The sequence below is a fragment of the Protopterus annectens genome, chromosome 1.part1 (assembly GCF_019279795.1).
Source record: "Protopterus annectens isolate FY-2018-M chromosome 1.part1, PAN1.0, whole genome shotgun sequence".
In the NCBI taxonomy this organism is placed as follows: Eukaryota; Metazoa; Chordata; order Ceratodontiformes; family Protopteridae; genus Protopterus; species Protopterus annectens.
Window position 1 is genome coordinate 1,682,781,647 of NC_056726.1, and position 17,915 is coordinate 1,682,799,561.

Sequence of the window (17,915 nt, forward strand, 5' to 3'; positions counted from 1 at the left end):
TATCGAAATTTATAGATTGTTTCTTTCTTCTATAATCTCTCTCCTACATAAAACCTTTCTTGAAGTTCAAACATTAGCAAATATTCCTCCTTCTTGGACATATTCTCTAATTTCCCCTATATTAAAAGAGAATAAGGACCCTAATCATTGCAACTCATATAGACCAAGTTCTTTGTTGAACAATGATTATAAACTATTTATGTCAGTTATGGTCAATAGATTGAAAATACCCATATCTAAAACAATTAATGAAGACCAAACTGGTTTCATACATAACAGACATACACAGGATAATATTAAAAGAGTATTAACTCTGATAGATTACCTCAATAGAGGAAACCATGAAGCATCGATAATGAGTCTAGATATTCAAAAGGCCTTTGACTCCTTAAATTGGGGGCATTTATTTAAAGTCTTACAGTTATTTGATTCCTCCCTTTTTATAACAACAATAAAGAAATTTTATGAAAATAATCTAGCATATGTCAAATTAGGTCCCTTTACTTCCAAAGCAATCCAAATCACTAGAGGTACTAGACAAGGATGTCCCATGTCCCCTATCCTATTTGCTCTAGCAAAAGAAATACTTGCCGTTTTAATATGTAATAACCCAAAGATAAGAGGTATAAATATATATGACCAATATATTTCTAAAATAATGATGTTTGCTAATGATGTCTTACTTACCTTACCCAACTCTAAGGAAGTGTTTAAGTGAAGTGGATATAGTAACAACAAATTTCCAAAAAAATCTCAGGACTCTCCTTCAACAAATCTAAATCAAAATATTTATTATTAAATAAAAAAAAAGAACATACATGTTCCAGGTAATCATATTACTGGAAACCAAGTTTCAACTCTAGACTATTTAGGAATAGTCCTAGGCAAGAATACAGAGGAAACCTTACAGCTTAACTATGCAAAAGCCATAGACTTAATCAAGACATTAATAAGCAAATGGAATAATTTGTTTATAACATTTGCTGATAGGTTACAACTGATAAAAACGGTTTTGTTACCTTAAATATTATATATAGCACAAGCCCTTATACTTCCACCAGGAAAGAAAATCCTTAAAGAAATCACTTCAACTCTGATGAAATTGTTATGGTACCCCAAAAGAAATAGAATGGCATATACTCATCATATCAGAAAATGGGAAGAAGGGGGGGGTTAAAATTCCCGGAGATTGAAACTTATATAAAGGCATCTATAATTAAAATATTGATGAACTGGATAAATCCTAGATACTCTTCCAATTGGAAACAGTTACACTCCATTATACGAATGAATGAAAATGATTTATCAAAGAATGCATTGGTAACTCACAAAGATAAGATATGGCGCTATTTACGTTTAAATTTACAGTACAGTACAACAAAATTAACTAAACTAACACTAATAAACAATATTTTTGATGTATTTAAAAAACTCATTAACACAAATTTAGATATAACATTGTGGCATAGATTTTTAATAGCATTTACTATTACAAGGGATTTCCATGATAAAACACATAGAGAGATTTTTGGTTTATGGGAAAATAACTTATTTTGTTGGTTGCAATTTATTGAAAACCAACAAGCTTTGAACACACAAAGTATATTGTCAACCTATGGCCTATCCCCTAATGACTGGTTGGTTCTTCAGAGTGTCACAGCATACACTAAGGATCTGTGCAGAATAATAGATAACTCATCCTTCAAAACCGTACTAAGAATTATAATTTGGATTTTTGGAATTCTGTATAATAATATCAATGTTAAGAATGAATTATCATATCTATAAAACACTTTAATTGTTTATAAGACAGGTCCTAAATATTCTTACTGGGAATACCTAACTAAAGGGTTTCAAGTGTCATTATCAATGGAAGATAAAACAAACATTTTATTTTCAGTTAAACTAACTTCTTACTCTCAATTCTGGAGGATTTTTCATTGGAAATTTCTACTTACATCCTTTTTCACACCTGAGAAACTCTCAGAAATGAACCCTTCAAACAGCAAGTTCTGTTGGAGATGTCATCTGTACACTAATGCTGACTGGTCTCATATTATTTATGACTGTACTAATATTAAACCATATTGGAATGAGATTAACAAATTTCTTCAAGCTATCTATACTGATATATTTGTTTTAACAAAGTCTTTAATTTTATTGAATGTTGTTAATAGTAATAATATGAAGAAAGATGACATGTATTTGTTGTGGACAATCTTAGCAATAGCCAGAAAATGTATAACTAGCAGATGGAACTCTAATGTAGCACCCACAATGGAGGAATTCCTACCATCACTGAAGAAATGCATACTAACGGAGAAAAGAACTAAAGCATTAAGAACTTTTCCTAAGTCATTGGTTAATAGCCCATGGAGGAAAGTTTTGAATTTGATTGATACCCTACAGATGGAACGAAACTCTTCCTATCACAGTTTATATATTAACTTATTATTTAACTACAAATGATTTTTATCTGAATCCTTTTTGTCAGGCTGAATGCAAATACTGTAAATAGTTATTGAATGTTAAGAATGTATTAAACTATTGTGTTATTTCATAAAAATAAAAATCATTTGAGTAAAAAAAAAAAAAAAAAAAAAGCATGATTTAGTTCTGAATCCTGTGTGTTCTGGTGGGACCTCTTGGATGACTTCTTTTTCTAGCAGCTTTTGAATTTCTTATGCTGTGCCCTTCCTCTGACTGGGTGGAACATCGGGAAGTTTTTCTTTTTGTGAAGAGGAGTTTGGAAAAATGGAATGAAATAACTTCTGGATATGATTTTTAGCACCCAGGTATCTTTTGTTATATTTGCCCAGGCATCTGTGTGCATGGATAATCATCCCCCAACTGCCTCCATAGTGGAACAGTTGAGCAGTGCTTTAGGAGTGCTGAAAAGGTCTGTCTAGAAAGGAATCACAGAACCCTTGGTTCTGCAGGCCTTCTCTGCCTCTAGGTCGATGTCTTCCCTTAGATTTTCCTCCTCTGCCTATGCAGAAATTGTACCTGTACAGATCTTGGAAAAGTTCCTGAGATTTTCAGAACCGAATTTTCTTATCATCTCTCTGATTCCTCGAAAAGGTCTGTTGAGGGGTAGAGAACTTGATTTCCATGGCAGACAGGGTATTTCCATCTTGTTTGCTGCAGATAAGCATCTGTTTTACTGACAGCCCAAATAAGGATGTGCCATCGAATGGGGTGTTGATAAAAGACGTTGTAAAGGGCTCACCAAAGTTGTATAGCCACATCCAGGCAAGTCTCCTAAGGGCAATGCCCGAACCAGCCACTTGTGAAGTGCCTTCAACTGTGTGAGAGATCAACCTCACTAAAGCATTTGAGATAGACAAAAGAGTGGCCAGCTGCAAGGAGGTTCTTTTGAAGTCCTTTGTGGACATGGACTCTGAGAGAGAATTTGAAAGCTCTTTGGTCAAATCTCTCTGAAGCTTTGTGAAGTGTGCCAGGTAATTAAGAGACCTCAGTGCAAAGGATGTTGAGGAAAAGACTTTCCAAATCTGTCCAGTGCCCTAGATTCCATGTTTGGTGGATGAACAGAAGAGCTCTGCTCTGCTAGCACTTTCTTGGTGGCTACCACCACCACCACCAGAGCATCAGCTGGGACTCCTTTGCTCCAGTGGGTTTGTCTCTAGTGGGGTAAGAAGTTGGTTCTTTTTGGATAGGTTCAATTGCATCCAGTTCCTTCCAAGCCTGGCAGGAGACCAAATTAATATGTTCATCCACTCGGTGGGGTGGGGGGTACCCCCAAGATGTAGATGGGCCAGAAACAAAAGCTTCCAAAATACCAGTTCTTCCACAGAAGGGTTTTGGGGAAGTCCTGACACCTTTTTGTTTGAGGATCTCTAAAATACCTCTGAAGGAGATGTCTGGGGGTAATCTGGAGGACCATGCTCCTTCATCAAAATCAGTATCCCCTGTGAGTGACTCCATCGGGGAGTCAGTGTGTCTCCTCTTGCACATTTTCTTCAAATGTACCTCCTCTGTGGAGTGTTCAGGGGAGGTGAAGGAAAAGATGGGAAGTTCCTGTATCGGAACCAATTGGGCACTTACTGGAACTGGCTGTCCCCATGAGTAGGCCTGACTGACTCAGAGCTTGGAATTGATGAGGGGAAGGGGACTGGCTCTGAAAAATGAGAAGGCAGTTCTCTGGAGACAGGAAAGGCCTTTTCCATAACTTCAAAGGCTAACAGACCCAGACAGGTTTTGACCAGCCTTCTCAGAGCCAAAACTCCCAGCAAAGGAAGGTCTCAACCACTCTCAGATCCTCATCTCAAGGATGTAACCTGAACAGAGTTGTCCAGGACTGAGGCTCCAAGGGGGCGGGGTGGATCTGATAACACTGGAGTTGATCCCAGCCCTTCAGATCCATTGTCAGCACTTTGGCTCCCGTTCTGATCGGAGGGTATCAGAGCGGAACTATACAGGGATATAGTCACAGTCAAAGAAGATATTTTCTTTGGATCCAACACTGGACCTCTTGGGAATTTCATATCCTGGGACTCTGAAACCACTAGACGGATCGTAGAAGGAGATACAATAATTTTGGATGTCATAAGAAGACTCACAGATCCGATAGAGGATGGAGGTGGTAAGACCCTCATCTGGATCTGAGCTCTGAGATATTTTCACATCATTCTATCCACATCTGCTTCCAATAAATCTTTGGGGGACCTAAAGGAAGCAGTGGATGGTGGCCAGAATGTTTCCCTGGTGTTTGAAGCAATGGAGAGTGCAGGGTGGGTTACATTGGCTTCATGACATATGCCTCAGAGTAAGGCTCCTGTGAGAAGTATCAGGTTCAGATCTGAGGACCTATGATCTGAGGGTGGTGATCTAGGGTTTACTGAAATAATGATAGAAGCTGAAGCCTTTATATCTGAGGGTTTCAGATCAGATGATTGGGTCTTTGCATGAGACAGTTTCAGAGCTGAAATTTTTCTGCTCTTGGACGGTATCTCTGATGATGACCTGGGGGACTTCAGCGGGGAGAGTTTCTTATGCTCCAATGGAGTAGGCATGCTAATTTTGGGGGGAAGTTGAGCCCCCAAAAGAATATAAAGCAGGGAGAATACCCTTCAAAATGAATTTACTGTACCTTATGTGCCAAAGCTCTTGGATTAAAGGTCAAACATATGGTACATACAGTGTCCAAGTGCCTGGCTCCAAGACAGTATACTCACTCCTTGTGGGCATCCAAATTAGGGATTTTATGCCCAATAGAAGTGCATTTTTAAATCCTGTAGGTTTATCCAATATGGTAAACAACTAAACAGAGGAAAAACAATACAAGTAAAAAAGATAATTAGTATTATTTTTTTAAATACAGAAAATTTAGAAAAAAAATTAATTACTAACAATAGCAATCTAAAGAGATAGCCTATCAATAAAAGGGTAAGAAGGGAAAAATATCAGCAATGGTAACAAGGATTTACTATTCATCATAATAGTAAAAAGAAGAAGTTAGCAAAAAGGTCCTAATGTCTTATGAAAAAACTAACAGAGAGGATAGCTAATTAAGGTTTTGAGAAGATCAAAAAAGGTGAATTAACTCATGAAATAATTGCTGCTAAATCTTGAGAGAGGAACCTGCATCTGTCTGTGATGGTGGCAACTGAGATCTGAGGTAATATGGATGGAACAGGGCATTATGGGGAGAGGGAGGAGCTCAAGAGCTGGATGCAAAATCTGGAGTATGCAGCAGAGTTGGATCTGAGGATCGGATCTGAACCCAAAGGTTGAAGAAGAATGAAAAGGACAACATCTGATTAAGGGAACAAATGAGAATAATTTCAAAGGAGGCATAATCACAATAATTATGGACTTAAAGCCAAATGAAAAGGATACAATTATTAACGGTATGGACTTTGGAAGGTGAATAGATGGGAACCAGAAGACAATACAGTTGTGTGAATAAACTTACCAGTACAGTTGATATTCGAATAATCACTGCTGCAGTCATCTAACTTACATGGGTTATATCTTGCTAAGAATATACCAGCCATCCATCTTCCAAAGCTTCAGCATACCTGCCAAGTGCCTAAACCATTAGACAGCTCTAGATGAACTGAATAAAAGACAGGTTTGGGTGTCAACCCCTTCAGAGCTTTCATTTGATTCCACCTGAGTGAGGGAGGGAGGCAAAGCCCTGAGATGACATTGCTAGGAACAACAAAAAATAAATGTCTACACGCTGGCATAAAAAAATAAACACACACCAAAAACAAGGGGGATATAGGAAGGGATGGAACAACTACTGCAGCAGTGACCTTTTGAACATATAATGTTATATGCTAAGTTTACTTACACAACTGTGCTATATTCATCATACTGATCACTGCTGCAGCAGCCTTTAACTATATGAACAGGTTACCCTAGCTTACTACATTTAGGTGGTGGGAGAGGAAGAGTCTAGGACCCCTAGCCAAGTCTGATCAAGACCTGGAGAAGGAGTCTAGCTTGTAGCATTCTGTAAAAGTATTTACAGAGGACCAAGTTGTTGTTTCTAAAATACTTCTGGAGTCCAGTCTTATCAAAAAGCCATAGATGAAGCCAAGGCCCTAGTAGAGTATCCATTGACCCTGCCTGGAAATGTTCTGTTGTGCTGGAAATATAAATGTTGGAGACAATCAATTGGAAATAGTCTGTTTTGAAACACATTGTCAATTTTTCTTGCAGCGGGTACTAAAGGAGGCAAGAAAGAATGCTATTACAAAATCAAATATAAGCAAATTAAGAAGGTTTTTTAGTTGGTGCGAACAAAAAATGAAAAACTGATAAGAAGTTCTAAAAGATTTTATTCTGTCAAGATAGTAGCTGAACTCTTCCAAGATGACCACACACTAATCAACATATTAATTTCATCTCTCCCAGTGTAAAAAAATGGAAGCAGAGCAATAATAGCCAGTAAAATTCAGTTACTGGCTATTAAGGACACTGCCTGGATGCCAGCAAAGAAGTAATTTAGAGAATCTGAAAGAAAATTAACCAGAAAAGGTGAAGAGAAAACACCGTCTGGGAAGAATTCTGTAGCTGTTCAGCAAACAACAGTTCAAGCTTCGGCTCTGGTACAAGAGATGGTTTGCAGTAAGCTAGAGGCAAAAAAAAAAATCAGATATACTCGAGTGATTAAAATAAATGAAACACTGAAGGAATACATCAACTCAAATAACCAAAAACAGGAAAAATACAGGAACTTTGACTAGTTATTCAGATGAACTGATAAAACTGCAAAAATCAGAAGTGAAATGAAGAAAAGGCTGGTTGAGTACTAGACTTTTCAAGAAGAGCTGTTTCAAAAAATGTTAGTGTTAGAAGAGAGACCACATAGAGAAAACCTGAGATTTATTTGCTGTATCAGATAAACTGAAAGGAACAGACAGTATTCATTTTATGAAAGCACAAATTAGCAGCTGGATTGGTGTTAATTGAAAGGGACCATTGAGTGTATGCTCCAAACCTGGATGTGAGAAAGCAGTAAATATATGATCATACCAGCAGAAAGAGTTGATCCTGATAAAACTATGGAAGAAGAAAAAAGCACAAAAAATGGAAACAGTAAAGTGCTTGTAGAAAATGATTATTCACTGTACATCAGGCAGACGAGTATCCAACTGTCTTCAGAATATTTTTTCCTGGTGGATCAATGACATTTTTTGATGCAAAACAGGCTAAAATGGAAATAAAAAAGCTGATCCAACACAAAGTAACCCAGCAGGAATAAGAAGTGGGCTCTGTTTCTCATTCTGATGACAATAAACTCATAGATACATTTTGTCAGTGAAACTGTTTCCAATGTTCCAAAGGAAAATGCTTGAGAGACAGAAAAAAGGCAAATGAGTTGAATGGAAGAATCAGGAGTACCACAGAGTTGAACTAGAGTCTGGTGTTGGGAGATGGAGAAGAACAGGAAGAAGGCCAACAACACTGAAATTAGTGAATAGATGGGAAATTATAAACTATCAATCTCATTTGTGAAATATAAGTGGCTGAGAAAGACTGGAGTTTTGTTGTCTTTGTTAAACTTGTGGATGGACTGCAAAACATATACCCCACTTCATATTGTTATTGTTTAGAAGGTCAATGTTTGTTCTTATTAGTATGAGTATTTGTATAAAACATATCATGATAATAACTGCATAAAGTATATAGTAAAGAAGTTTTGTGGGTAGTCGGGATATTTTAAATGCCAGGGGAGTCTTTTCAGTTACTGTTCTGTGTGTTAAAGGCATCAAAGTACATTTTTAGTTGTAATAAGCACAGGCTTTATAGTATAACAAGAGAAGATAGACTGGACAAAAGCAATTTTAATATTAATATGCTGTGATCTTGATCTGCTGGAGTGCAGTGGAGTGTAAAAGTGCACTGATTATATTATATGTAGAATAAAGATATTTTCCCTTATTTTCACAAGGATGAACATCTAGATTAATGCCCCTGGCTTAAGCTATAAACAAGTACTTTTTGCAAGCAAATAGGCGTGATAAATAAGGCAAAATGATGAATGGCATGAAAAATGCTAAATTTCTTAACATCCACAAAGATATTAGCCTTTTTCTCCATTAGCAAATGTTCAGTGGTAGTCAATAAATCTACAGCTGAAGGCAGTTGTACATTCTGTTCTCAGTGAAATTTACAAAGGTTCATTGCTGACAAAGGGTGGGCAGATTGGTGCGATGACAAAGATAATTTTTCTGAGCTATGATACAGAATCTGAATTGCCTAGACATGGTAAGGCCTTGCTGTGTCTAATTATGGTGGCTGCCAAAAATGCAACTACTAGAAAATGGAAATCAAAATCTAAACCAACCAAATTAGAAGGAGTGAATATAGTAACAGAGATAAAACAACTGGAATTGAGATGTTTAGAAAAGGGTAGGAGCAAACTACACAGGAAAAAATGGGAATTGTGGGAAAATACATACAGGGGAAGAATGAAGTTTAAAAGAAGACAGGACTTAAATGAGCTATGTAATGTTTGACTGAAAATGATTGCATAGATTATAAGTGAAGTATAATGTTTGCAACTGGGAGTGTGTGTCAGTATGATTTGTGATGTATAATGCTTGCAACTAGGACTGTGTCGGTGTGGTTTGTTTTCATTTACATAAATGTATGATTGCTTATGTCATAAGCGATGGTTTAATAAAGATGTTTCTTGTTTAAAAAAGGGGCAGGAATTGTATAATTTATGTAATGTTGCTTAGGTTATATGATATATAAATAAAATATAAAGTCCACAGCATTCACAGGAACGGAAACAGCAGTCAATCTATACCAAAGAAATAAAAATCCAACGAATATAGGAAAGTCCACATAAATCAACACCGTAGAGGAAGGAATAAAATGTATTGAATGCAAAAGTTAGCGCTTTCACCCGAAGGCTTCTTCAGACTTTAACAAACCATTAAAATTGCTTATTTTAAATAACAGAGAGTCACATCTAATAGGTTCAATCATTCATGCACATCATTCAAACTTGTTACACATTTAAAGCTGAATGTTCAAGGGGAAAAGCTATTTAAAATACACATAAAATTAATAAATACACTCATTAATACACGACAACTAAAGGTAAATGTTCAAGGGGAAATACTATTTTAATATACATTATAACACTGCACAACACCCATATATTTATTTAGAAAAAATTAAATAATCCTTATGACCTAGGTTTAAAAATCCTTCTTTTCCTTAAAATGGGTTGCAACTGGACTTTATCATTCAACCCAGGAAACGTATCCGCTCTACAGCAGATAATCCATCGCAGTTCACATTCCTGTACATAGTTATCTAAATCCCCTCCTCTCATATTGGGAATTATGATCTGCATCACACTAAATTTAAAAAAGTGTGTCAGTCCTGATTGTTGGCAGTGTTTAGCCAAAGCATTATGTTCTGAGCCTATGCGTATGTGATATACATGTTCTCTGATGCGTTCTCTCAACTGTCTGTTGGTTTTCCCAATATAGAACGCTGTACAGGACACACATCGAGCAAGGTAAACCACATTAATGCTCAAGCAATTTGTTTGAGTATGGAATAAAAATCACGTCCAGTAGTGGGATGTTTAAAGACTTGTTCAGTGTCAATAAATTGACATTGGTTACAACCATTACAAGGTATTGTATTATAATCAGGTATACTGGGCATAGTATTTTGCATACTCAAAGGATAGTGACATAACATATGTCTCAAATTTTGCTTATTCTTAAAAAGAAACTTAGGTCTTGGACCCACAATTTCACTTATATTACTGGCAAGTAAGAGGGTATCCCAATACTTCTCTATTACCCCTCTAACCTGTCCTACATCTTTAGTAAAATACATAGGTATCCTCATCTTACATATCTTTGTAGGTTGAGCGACATTTATACTATTGTCCCAGTCTGAAAAATATGGTCTTGCCCTTGAAGTCCTCAAATCATTAACCATCATAGCAAACTTATCAACATCAGTACCCTTATAACATCTCTTAGAGAATCTAGCCTTAAGTTCAGATGCTTCCTGTAAATATCCTTCATAGAATGGGTTGAGTCTAGAAGCTCTCATGATTTGACCTTTTACAACATTATCAAAAACATATTTGGGATGCATGCTATGTCTATGAAGTAGGGTATTTTTATAGCAAACTTTCCCTGCTTTGGAAGGAGATGGGTAGGCTGAGTATGAGGGGGTGGATGGCTTGGGATGAGTTTTGGAGGCTACTGAGGAGTCAGGATGTGAGAAAAGGCCAGAGTTTGAAGGATTATCCCCACAGAGTGGTAGGAGAGAGAAAAATGGATATTTTTGGTAAGCTTGTTTTGTTTTAACAGTTGCATTTAGTTTTATTTTGGTGTGGTAGGTATGAGGTTATAGTAATTTGAATTTGAAGTAAAGAGTGGGTGGAGTCTTTGTATATACTGGAAGTGATTAGTGGGGGAGTGAGGTGATTTGAATGGTTAGAGGTGGAGCACATAGTAGGAGAAATGTGTGCAAGATTGAGTGAAGTATGGTAAGTTGTAAGGTGATAAAACGGGAAGAGTAAGGTTGCAGCGATATTTAAGAGAGGCATTGCATGTAGCTTTGTAGAGAGATATGCCACAGAAAGAGGAGCTAAAACACTGGGATATGAATACTGGAGGGGAAGGAGTTAGATTGATCAGTGAGGTGGATGGCGTACGTTGTGGTCTCTGTGTTCAGTTAGTAAATATAATTGAAGAAAGAAGGTTAAATTGCTTAAATGCAGACTGATGGTTCAGAAATTGTGTATGCATTCTTGTGCCCACAATATGCCCATATATATGTATATGTCTTTAAGAGGGGTGGGAAGTAGGTGGAGTCCTGGGTGGAGAATAGGTCCTATAAATGTAATGCCATGAGGGGTTGCTAAGGAATTGGGGGAGGAAGGGACCAGAGAGGGAAACAGCTCCAACACCAGCAGGAGGAGTCTTTATCTGTTATGCTACCAGTGGAACTATTTTATGTAATAGAAACATCAGTCTCAATGCACGCATTGGAAGTATAACGGATATGCTACTCCGAATTGCAGTTACAATAGAGGTGTTTAGAAGGAGTAAAGAACTGTAAACCCTATGAATCTATAGGTTAGGTTTCCTCAGACAGTTACAGATTTACAGCAAAGAAACTGAGTCCAGAAAAGTTTGCAGAGAGTAGAATAAGCTAAATGTGGCTGAGACAGCAGCAGCAAGTTTACTATTACCTGAAGGAGAAAAAGGCCAGACAGAATATAACACATACTGTTTATGGATGTAAGCATGAGTTTTGTGGTAGGACACTGTGCCCTCAGACAACAGGCAATAACATGCAGAACAGCAGTCTACTATATGCTTTAAGTGAATAATACAGTAGTCCTAAAGAACATCACAATGGTTCACTGAAATCTATGTGAATGAGCTAAGAACTCAGGATATATAAGCAGTAGTCAATCTTCTTTTGTTTTTGTTTTTTGTTAGCAGAAAGGATGGTGTTTGAGAGAGAGAGAGAGAGACAGAGAGAGATAGAGTCTTGAATTTCAGCTGTGTGACTGTGCTAAGAACTCACAATGTGTGAGCAGTAGTCAAGCATCCTTCATTATTGTTTTTTAATTAGCAGACAGTATGATGTTGCAGAGAGAGTCTTGAATTTTAACATAGTTATAGAAGCAATCATACAGTGTCATGTAACAGTATAAAAGCTGCAAAAGGAAGAAGAAATACTTACAGCCGGATTCAGCAAGCTCTGCCTGAATAGTGCAAGAGCTGCTGCATGCAATATGGCGGCCAAGTGATCCAGGAATGAGCCCCTGAGACATGCACGAGCACACCTACACTATTTCCACACGGACACCACTGCTATATGCTAATTACCTCATTTGCTGGTGAAAACCATGCAAATGAGGTGAATTAGTGATCCGGGAAGCAGGCAGGCATCTGTGCAGGAATAGTGCAACCTGCAGAAATGTATTCGGTTACGAATTGAATACATTTCTGCAAATTACAAAACGGAGGCATGACAGCTCTAAAGAATGCATGTATTCAATGTAGTAGGCATGCCAATGGCCAAATATATGGCCAATGGCATGAGAAATAGTTGCAAAACTATAAAAAACAACTTTTTTTTTTGGCTGATCTCGGCCGTTTAAGCATAGGGCAGCGCTACGCAAATGGGATTGGCATGAAAATAAGAAAAAAAGTTGGAAATAAGCTTTTAAACCCAAATCAGCATTTTGCCATAATAGTCAATGGCATGCATAAGGCAACAATACCAGGTTGCTAATGGGGAAGGCTGAGTGTGAGTGTGGTAACTATGAATTAGCATTCTGTTTTATGTAAATGAGGGGATTGATACTGAATCACACATTTCATCTCAGTGTTAGCTTGCACCCAACCATGTAGGTGCAGCAACACCAATGTATAAGTCTAAGAGGTGGATGACATCATAGGGGGGAGTGTCATGTATACTGTAAGCTTACTGGAGCTCTGTGGCCCGTGTTTGCTCTTAGCTAAGCATAGCTAAAGAAGGGGGTGTGTCTGAGGCTGCCTAGCAGTGTTTACATTGCCTAAACGGGTGTGCGCACCATGCACCGGGTTTAAAAAAAAAACAGGAAATAGCAGCTCTGTTCACATTTGAGCACTGGGTATGCGCATCATGCCTCGGGGCTTAAATACGAAGGCAATGGGAAGGGAAAACAGCAGTAGGAAGGCAATCAAGGAGAACTAGCATAGCTGGCAGGTGAAATGTATCAGAATCTGTCAATTACACATGGAACAGCCTAGCACACTACTATAAACTATGCAAACACCTTACAGTCTGTTTTTTTCCCACAAACTCTACACCACTGATGTACACAGATGGGGAAATTTTACCTGGCAAAACTAACAAAATGTTATGGGCTGATATCGCTCTCATACATCAATATGTGCAAGAGGCTGAGGGTGGTGAGGATGTGAATGCTGATGACCAACCCACAGTGAGGAGAAGGAGAAGAGTGTATAGACCCAGGGTAACCTATCAGGGGCTACATGAGCTGGAGACAGTGGAGTGCTATAGGGTGGACAGGGACATTCTACAGCAAATTGTCGAGTTGTGCTGGCCACTCCTCACACACAGAACCAACAGAGGGGAAGCCATCCCAGTGGATACCAAGTTATGTGTAGGCTTAAGAATGCTATCCACAGGTACCTTCCGAAAGGCAGCTGGGGATATCATGGGGATCTCACAGGCATCAGCATCCGGGGTACTCCACCAGATATTTCTTCAACACCTGTAAAGCGTTGACCAGCAGTATGTGTCTCTTCCACCAAATAGCAGAATACCCTGAGGTAGTGGGTGCTATAGACTGCATGCACATACACCATCTGGCGACCAGGGTAGGGTCTACATAAACCGCAAGGGCTTCCCCTCCATCAACTGCCAGGTTGTGTGCGATGCTCAGGGCATTATCCTGAATGTGTGTGCTGGCAGCCCTGGAAGCTATCATGACTCACACATTTGGCATATGACACAGCTGTACCAGTCATTTGCCAGTGTTGACATCCCATATGGCCACCTAGTGGAGGATGCTGACTATGTACTGGAGCCGTGGCTTATGACACACCTCAGAAATGCACACACACCTGAACAAGAACTCCATAATGAGGCACACACACAAATGAGAATCATAATAGAGCATGTGTTTGGGATGCTTAAGTCACAGTTCCACTGCCTGGACATATCCGGTGGAGCCTTGCAGTAGTCTACAGCTACATGTACACAAATGTTCATAGTATGTGCCATGCTATACAATATGATCCTGCAGAAGCAGCTGCAGCAGGAACAGCACAGGGCAAGGCCACACAGCCCCCCACCATTGCGAAGGCCATCACAGGCACAGAGGAACTTGGAGAAGGTACTACCTGACCCTGCCCATGTAGGCAGAAGGAGGCGTGCCCAGTATGCCCAAGCCTTGGCAAAGAGGCAATACATAGCACATACACTGACGCGGTAGGGACCCATGGAATGACACCTCTCTCTGACTCGCGCATACAGTAAAAAGGATGCCAAACATGACACTACCTGTGCTTTATCATGTATAGGGTGTGTACTATGTGCATCTGACATAGTCAGCCCTACAGCACCATCCTCAATCTTGGCACAGCCACAAGGTAAGTCACCTATCAATTGCTGAATGGAGTAGCATGTTCTGACAGTTGTATCTATGGTATGAATGTTTGAGCATGCAAGGAAATCGGGTGGCTGAATGGGATGGCAGCAGATAGTGGACACCTATATGGGCAGCATAAAATTCATAACAAATACTGGTGTCAACATACTAGGCAGTACTAGACAAGATGACAAATCCCACTGCAGTACATGTGGCCCAAATGTATGTCCATAGGACACACACATGCATGTTGGTGAGGCTCACATACCCACCACCAGCCTCAGCCAGTAGGACAGGTGTAGATGACCATAAAGAAAGGGTGGGCTAAGGCCTCCAATTGATGGCAATGGTTAAAAGCCCCCCTCCAAACCTACACAGACAGACAGGTCTGGCGGTTGTATGTTAGTTCTGAAGGGTAAGAAGTCTGAAATTGAAATGTAGGTCAATAAAACCTAAGATCTGTACTCTACTGATATTCCTCCAGTCTGGATGATAGGTCAGAATACAAAATGAAATGGAAGCCAACAGAGTACCTGAAATACCAGTACAGTCATAGCAAATGTTTAAAGTCATCAGGTGCCCCCCTAATCCTGTGTAGAAATGCAGTAACATGTACGTGTGAGGTGTAATAACAGCAGAGCACAGATTACTCCAGCTGGCCAAATCTACAGGATAGATTGCTGCATGTGTACAATATGCAGGGGTCCATGTGTTAGGTTGTTGTGTGTTCAATATTGTCTGGAAGTGGCCAGCATGTAGGCATGGAGGGTTATGTCTCACTGGCCTATGGACAGTACTGTGGATGGCAGGGCCATGTTCCAACAACTGCAGTGCCAACCACAATGCTTCTCAGCAATACCCATATCAGCAGTCATCCATACTCACTGTCCAGATGCCAATATCTGTCACCATCTGAAAGATGGAAATGCCATGAATGTGGGCCCATGCATACACAAAGTACACAGGTGGAAGTACCCTAGACAGAGTACATAAAATGTAATTGTCAACTGCACACAACTTTGGAATTGTACATAAAAGTTAGCAGCACATTAGTTGTCTGTGTAGTATGGAATAATGATGTAGTCTGGCCAATCACTGGCAGACCACAAAAGGCACAGTTATGAAGTAATGAGAGACTGCCTATGTCCCCGCACAAGGCAGCATAAGAGGAATGCTCCATGTATATCTGTGAGTCAGCTGCAAGTAGCTTCCATATCCCATATGCACTCAGCTCACCCCACCATCAGTCACAGGTTTATCACAGGTCACATCCTTGCTCTTGGGAATGAGTACAGTATGACCCCACTTCTGTATAGGAATACCCACAGAATGCAGCATGCTGAAGAGGTGTCCCTTGCAGGTGTGTCCCTAGCTGTAAGCAGCACCCTGCCTGCATCCAGACCAATGGATTAATATGGACAGGAACTATTGCCATTAACACCTCGCATCACTTACCCTGTCACCCGAGGGGAATCCACTGGCTTGCAGCCTGGGAATGTAGGGGTGACAGAATGCACTGGCCTGCTACAGATGGCCTGCATCACTACCAAATGGCCTACAGTCCTCTGTCAAAGGCCTGTGCTTCACCCTTAGTGCCAATCTCATGGGGTCGCAACTAACAACATAACACAGTCAACAGAATACAAATGCAAGGCCATGTTGACAAATCCCAGCAGCATGCCCACCATGTCCTACTGCATGAACTGTGGACCAACCCCTAAATACCGCTGGGATGAAGGGCCAACTATTGGGATACTTCTCAGATATCACTCGCATAATGTTAGGAAGAGGATAGAATAACAGTGTGGGGGGGGGGGGTAGAAGCATGGACGTCATGGAGTGTGTGAAGTCTGAAACTCTGATGTGTGCCCATACCGCCCCTGCCTGCAAACCCAGTAACGGGTGACTACAAACCTGCTCGTAAACCACAATGCAAAGAGGAACTGACCAGATATATAAGCCCTGCTTATGGGTAACTTGGGTGAATCTGTACAGCTGAGAGGTATGGCCATTCTGTTACATCAATATATTTACAAGAAGGGGATCCTCAGCCACCCTAGTACCAAGGTTCTAGACCATTTACACAGACCCATCAGTAAGTGTCTGCAGCTACCCCTCCAGAATTGCATGAGTGTACAAGAATTTGTACGCTGTGGACCACAATACTGGACACAGCTTCATTCATCTTGTATTTCCCAGGAAATAACTGTGAGCAAATAAGTATATCTTTCAGTAGTTGATGACATAATACATCATAGTGTAAAACAGTACATACATCTGAATATCTCTGCTAACACCAACCATGTAACACAAGCAGCACAGACAGCAATAGTTACACTATCTGTCACCCATTGTGACTCCATATTATCAATCTATCTACAGATATCCTGCAGAAACAGGTTGCTAGCTGCAGAAGTACAACACCAAACCCTGGAGTGGAGTACAACCCTACCTGGAATGGCATCATACCCTCAGTACAGAAGTTCATACTGGGCATGCTCCCACGCTTAGAGAAATGAAGCTCATATCTGACAACACAGTAGACTTTACATATTTGTCATTCGTATATGTCTGTGCACACACACCAAATTGTACACCATTCATGCTTTGCACACACATTGGATAGGAATACTCACACATATCCAAAGCCAACACACTATGTCAAACATACATATATACATACACAAAGATGTGGGGAAGAGGGAGACAGACAGTGACAGAGAGAATTCCAATATGAAGCCTGTCCCACCCACCACATCCAGTTGGCAGATATCATATGATGTGCTGATGTCAATCACTGTAAACATTCCTTTTGGTAGCCCTCAGCCCTATAGTGCCTGTGGTGCTTGTGATAACTGTGTAACACAATAGTAGAAATCAGTATTCATCTAGCATTTGTATACCCAGTCCTGTCAAATGTAAAGTTGTGTGTGACTGTGTGTGTGTGTGTGTGTGTGTGTGTGTGTGTGTGTGTGTGTGTGTGTGTGTGTGTGTGTTTCCAGAGGAATGATTTATGGCCCATTCACACACACTGCACTTCCCATTGCCCATGTTAGCACTCATGTTGATATCAGTCACCTTGAAATAACCCTCTGGCCAAGTCTCCGCCTTGTAATCGACATGGCGCTTGCGATACGTGTGTAATACTGTAGTGTAGAAAACTAGTAAGGTAGGAGTTCTAATCCCAGACATGGCAGCTGTTAATCTGTGTGTGTGTGTGTGTGTGTGTGTGTGTGTGTGTGTGTGTGTGTGTGTGTGAGGGTGTGTGTGGAGATAAATT

At 39.8% G+C, this 17,915-nt stretch overlaps 1 protein-coding gene across 1 annotated transcript in view; it reads right to left on the reverse strand.

Moving 5' to 3' along the window:
* Positions 1-17,915, reverse strand: part of UBXN11 (UBX domain protein 11) — a 1,449,120-nt gene that overhangs the window by 48,459 nt on the left and 1,382,746 nt on the right. The gene's annotated exons all lie outside the window — the stretch shown is intronic.